At 48.6% G+C, this 5,000-nt stretch overlaps 3 non-coding genes across 3 annotated transcripts in view; all 3 read right to left on the bottom strand.

The window, feature by feature from the left end:
• The window catches only part of LOC143206047 (large subunit ribosomal RNA), a 4,098-nt gene extending 3,022 nt beyond the window's left edge, over nucleotides 1-1,076 (bottom strand). The window contains exon 1 of the ribosomal RNA XR_013008083.1: nucleotides 1-1,076. This exon is cut by the window's left edge and continues 3,022 nt beyond it. This is a non-coding gene — a ribosomal RNA (large subunit ribosomal RNA).
• Nucleotides 1,077-1,495: 419 nt separating this feature from the next.
• LOC143206046 (5.8S ribosomal RNA) lies at nucleotides 1,496-1,650 on the bottom strand. The gene has a single exon (XR_013008082.1). It is a non-coding gene; the product is annotated as a 5.8S ribosomal RNA (ribosomal RNA).
• A 708-nt stretch (nucleotides 1,651-2,358) lies between these two features.
• LOC143206050 (small subunit ribosomal RNA) lies at nucleotides 2,359-4,347 on the bottom strand. The gene has a single exon (XR_013008085.1). It is a non-coding gene; the product is annotated as a small subunit ribosomal RNA (ribosomal RNA).
• Nucleotides 4,348-5,000: the final 653 nt, after the last annotated feature.

The following is a 5,000-nucleotide window of genomic DNA, read 5'->3' as shown; positions in this document are numbered from 1 at the left end:
CCCAGCGTGTACGCTCTTGGTGCGCCTCTTCTCGCGATGAGAACGAGACGCCCCGGGAATGCGAAGCGGCCACTTTTAAGGGTAAACCGCCCATCTTCCCTGAGTTCGTGCGAGACGAACTTTCACTTTCATTACGCCTTTAGGTTTAGTGATTCCCAATGACTCGCGCACATGCTAGACTCCTTGGTCCGTGTTTCAAGACGGGTCCTGAAAGTACCCAAAGCTATAGCGTCGCCGATCGGTCTAGGTCTGTTCGAGAACCTCGTCGCCAACAGTCATCAGAGGTCGGAAACGGCACCGGGTCCGATTACCGACGTGCATCTGACGCGCTTGCGACGAGCCGAACGCTAACGAGTAGCGGCCTTAAACCATTCGGTATACCGTCGAGCGAGTCGACCGCGAACACGAGGGTCCGTAAACGAAAACGGCGCGAACCGCAGTCTACGGTCTCCACCTCGAGCCTTAAGCCGACGCCCAACGGATCGCGACGTCCTACAAGGAGAAAAGTGCACGCGTTCGTCGCCGGATCGACGTACGAAAGGCGCGCGCAACGCCGAAACGTCACGTGTCACGCGATCGCACGCCGCCTACTACGAGCCGCGAATGAATTTCTCCCTTCGACCTTTCGGGTTTCTCAGGTTTACCCCTAAACGGTTTCACGTACTCTTGAACTCTCTCTTCAAAGTGCTTTTCAACTTTCCCTCACGGTACTTGTTCGCTATCGGTCTCGTGGTTATATTTAGCCTTAGATGGAGTTTACCACCCGCTTAGGGCTGCACTCTCAAGCAACCCGACTCTAAGGAGAGATCCTCTCGCCGTCAGTCACGGTCGCTACGGGCCTGGCACCCTCTATGGGCTGTTGCCCCGTTCAAGATGGACTTGGACGCGCGACGTAACGTCGAGATAATGGACCCTCCCGAACACCACATTTCCCGGCGCCCGATGTCGGTCGCGGGATTCGGTGCTGGGCTAATCCCTGTTCGCTCGCAGCTACTAAGGGAATCCTAGTTAGTTTCTTTTCCTCCGCTTAGTAATATGCTTAAATTCAGCGGGTAGTCTCACCTGCTCTGAGGTCGCTAGTTTAATATGCGTGGCGCTCGTAATCATCATAATAATGAAGATTAGGAGCCAATACGAAATATAAAAGTTTAGAATGGAAAAGACGCGCCGTCGAAAAACGGTGTTTTCTCCCTCGTATTCGAGAGACAACGCACCTACGATCCGACGTCGATTAAAAACTAATTTTATCGGATACGACGATCGTATTAATGGTGCGCGCTACGTTTATCACAAAAACGTGCGAACGACCGTTTTAAACACGTCTCATCCCTTTCATATTCGTACGACCCGTACGAGAGAGTTAGGTCACACGTACGGGTCCGCTGTCACGTTTTAGAACGTCGCGATCGAATCGCGCTTATACGCTCAGCACGCTCAGACATTTCTCGTCGATCGCGAAGATCAAAGAAAATCCGAGCAGTCTTGAAATGAGATACGACCCTCAGCCAGGAGTGGTCCGGGTATGAGATCCCAGGACCGCAATGTGCGTTCGAAATGTCGATGTTCATGTGTCCTGCAGTTCACAAGTTGACGCGCAATTAGCTGCGTTCTTCATCGACCCACGAGCCAAGTGATCCACCGTTTAGGGTAATCTTTTTTTAAGTTAGGTTTTAAACGCATATCGAAACGTTTCTATTATAAGACGACGACGACGACGACGACGCGCGCTCACGTCATAGACAGCGCTTGCGCCCCTTTCGCAGCCGCCGTCGACTTTAAAACGCTCTTACGGTTTATTTTCGTCTTCTCCACTACACACAACGAGAGGAGCGGAGACAGACTACTCGAAATGGTGACGTTCGTTGTAAATTTTCGTCGTCTCACCTCGTACGACAACAAAAGAGCATACGCTGATCATAGTTTGGCAATATTTTCGTAAACTAAATCTCACCCTTTTGGAATGAAACAAACGAAGGGTGATAAGATTTTCGTAAACTAATCACATTACCGATCATCGTATATGTTCGTCGATATGAGGATCGAAACGTCGATTAGAAATATAATTGGCAAAATCGTTTTATTTTGCGCTCGATTTGTCCATTTATAACGAAATCCGTCGTAGGCCGACGATTATTACTCGTCGTCCTATATAACAACATCTTCATCGTATATATCTCCGCTTTCGGGCGTACATCTTTTAAAACCATATATTATAGGTACCCGAAAACAGCTACGTTGACGACGTCGAAATTCGATCGGAACTTCCGAACTTCGTAGATGGCTCTTTAACGTTCGACAATGATTTTTACAGACTTGTACGTTTACCTATTATATATATATAGGCATAACAACACACTGTAATGATCCTTCCGCAGGTTCACCTACGGAAACCTTGTTACGACTTTTACTTCCTCTAAATGATCAAGTTTGGTCATCTTTTCCTACACATCGACGACGCCGAAACGCCATCGCGTGTCGATCCGAAGACCTCACTAAATCATTCAATCGGTAGTAGCGACGGGCGGTGTGTACAAAGGGCAGGGACGTAATCAACGCGAGCTTATGACTCGCGCTTACTGGGAATTCCTCGTTCATGGGGAACAATTGCAAGCCCCAATCCCTAGCACGAAGGAGGTTCAGCGGGTTACCCGGGCCGCTCGGCCAGGGAAGACACGCTGATTCCTTCAGTGTAGCGCGCGTGCGGCCCAGAACATCTAAGGGCATCACAGACCTGTTATTGCTCAATCTCGTGCGGCTAGAAGCCGCCTGTCCCTCTAAGAAGAATAGTTTGTACGCCGACAGTAAAAACCGCGCACGAACCGCGAAACCCGAAAGCAACGCGGCCGGCGGGCCTTTAGGATGTCAAAAAGCGCCTAGTTAGCAGGCTAGAGTCTCGTTCGTTATCGGAATTAACCAGACAAATCGCTCCACCAACTAAGAACGGCCATGCACCACCACCCACCGAATCAAGAAAGAGCTCTCAATCTGTCAATCCTTCCGGTGTCCGGGCCTGGTGAGGTTTCCCGTGTTGAGTCAAATTAAGCCGCAGGCTCCACTCCTGGTGGTGCCCTTCCGTCAATTCCTTTAAGTTTCAGCTTTGCAACCATACTTCCCCCGGAACCCAAAAGCTTTGGTTTCCCGGAAGCTGCCCGTCGAGTCATATTAGGGAACGTCGACGGATCGCTAGCTGGCATCGTTTAAGGTTAGAACTAGGGCGGTATCTGATCGCCTTCGAACCTCTAACTTTCGTTCTTGATCAATGAAAGCGTTTTTGGCAAATGCTTTCGCTTCTGTTCGTCTTGCGACGATCCAAGAATTTCACCTCTAACGTCGCAATACGAATGCCCCCATCCGTTCCTATTAATCATTACCTCGGGGTTCCGAAAACCAACAAAATAGAACCGAGGTCCTATTCCATTATTCCATGCATACAGTATTCAGGCGAAATTTTAGCCTGCTTTGAGCACTCTAATTTGTTCAAAGTAAACGTGCCGGCCCACCTCGACACTCAGTAAAGAGCACCGCGGCAGGATTGAGTTGGGCCGTCGTAACCACGACGCGCACAACACGCACGCCGAAACGCACGCGCGACGGCGACGCGACACGACTAAGCCCACCGGCAGGACGTCTCGCGAAAAACACGCCAGTTAACACCGCGAACGATGAACCGGCGGCGCGAGACACAAATTCGACTACGAGCTTTTTAACCGCAACAACTTTAATATACGCTATTGGAGCTGGAATTACCGCGGCTGCTGGCACCAGACTGGCCCTCCAATTGATCCTCGTTAAAGGGTTTAGAGTGTACTCATTCCGATTACGGGGCCTCGGATGAGTCCCGTATCGTTATTTTTCGTCACTACCTCCCCGTGCCGGGAGTGGGTAATTTGCGCGCCTGCTGCCTTCCTTGGATGTGGTAGCCGTTTCTCAGGCTCCCTCTCCGGAATCGAACCCTGATTCCCCGTTACCCGTTACGACCATGGTAGGCGCAGAACCTACCATCGACAGTTGATAAGGCAGACATTTGAAAGATGTGTCGCCGGTGCGAGACCGTGCGATCAGCTTAAAGTTATTCAGAGTCACCAAGTTGTACGATGACGAGCGCGAACCCGAAACCGATTGGTTTTGATCTAATAAAAGCACTCCTTCCATCTCTGGTCGGAGCTCTGTTTGCATGTATTAGCTCTAGAATTACCACAGTTATCCAAGTAATTGTGGGTACGATCTAAGGAACCATAACTGATTTAATGAGCCTTTCGCGGTTTCACCTTAATTCGGTATGTACTGAGACATGCATGGCTTAATCTTTGAGACAAGCATATGACTACTGGCAGGATCAACCAGGGAACTGTTCTTATTATTTTATCGACACGAAGCAGATAAAACAAATACAGACACAGTTTATTTTATAAGTTTGACTTATAAAGAAACGTGTGCGTAAGACGACGATATATAATATATATCGACGACTAATAAAAAGGAGGTGCATGATAGCGCGCCTAGACGACGGAAAAACCGGTCCGAGGCGCCACGCTCTTACATTTTAATATTAGTTGTCTAATAAAACAAAACGATATCATCATCTTAGACACATCTTTTGTTTTTTTTATACACAACCGATCGACTAGGCACCCAATTATCTCGATTATCGACGACGATCGTCGACTACGTCGAAAATTGGATGCCGCAAAATATCGTTCGGCGTTTATAAGACCTCGAAAAACATTCTCTCCGAACCCTTCGCTAGATAGAAATATATAAAGCGACAAGGAAACCTCGTACGAGAAACGTTTCGTGATTTTTTATTTTATTCTCGCTCGGAGAGCAGAGAGCTATCGCAAAATGTGTTGCTGTTTTATGAACGTTCCGATGAAAAACCGATACGTCCATAAAAATAATAATTCCAATCGCATATGAATCGTGGATCATCTTCTTCTAACGAAGCCGAATGTTCCCGCCGAATTCGCGATCTCGCAGTGATACCGTCGTCGTCGTCGTAC

Source organism: Rhynchophorus ferrugineus, unplaced genomic scaffold (assembly GCF_030347505.1).
Source record: "Rhynchophorus ferrugineus isolate W39M unplaced genomic scaffold, kcgeb_rfMv2 rfM530, whole genome shotgun sequence".
NCBI classification, from domain to species: domain Eukaryota; kingdom Metazoa; phylum Arthropoda; class Insecta; order Coleoptera; family Curculionidae; genus Rhynchophorus; species Rhynchophorus ferrugineus.
Note: the sequence above shows the minus strand (reverse complement) of the source record. Positions and strands in the feature narration are given on the sequence as shown.